Source organism: Mchenga conophoros, linkage group LG7 (genome assembly GCF_057382185.1).
Source record: "Mchenga conophoros isolate Kocher_MC1m ecotype Shallow Benthic linkage group LG7, M_conophoros_male_GT1.1, whole genome shotgun sequence".
Lineage (NCBI taxonomy): Eukaryota > Metazoa > Chordata > Actinopteri > Cichliformes > Cichlidae > Mchenga > Mchenga conophoros.
The window spans coordinates 68,997,900-68,998,317 of NC_140532.1; positions in this window are offsets into that span (position 1 = coordinate 68,997,900).

The following is a 418-nucleotide window of genomic DNA, read 5'->3' on the forward strand; positions in this document are numbered from 1 at the left end:
TACGTGGCCGATCAACACAATTTAAAAACTGGTATAAAGTCCACACTTTGTCCGTCAGTTGTTCCGTCTGTCCTGCTCACATCTCCGATGGTTGTACACGTTGTCATTAACGTGGCTTCACTCCACATCAGCCGCTTTGCTCGCTAAAACACCGGCGTCGGCACATAAGGACGCTGTCATAGCCTGTCAGCGACGTTGATTAGCTGTGTATATACGAATGTGAATCGCATCATTGGCTGGACTTTGGGATAAGGTGGCATCGTTCTGATCCCATACGGGAGCAGCCAGTCACTGACTCACACTGCAGAACAGAATTGTTAAAGTTTTCATTTTAATTTCAATTCAGGTGCCAGCAGTGCACAATTGCCCATGCGTGCAGCTTAGAGGGAACATTGCTGAGGATACTTGTTTGTCAAAC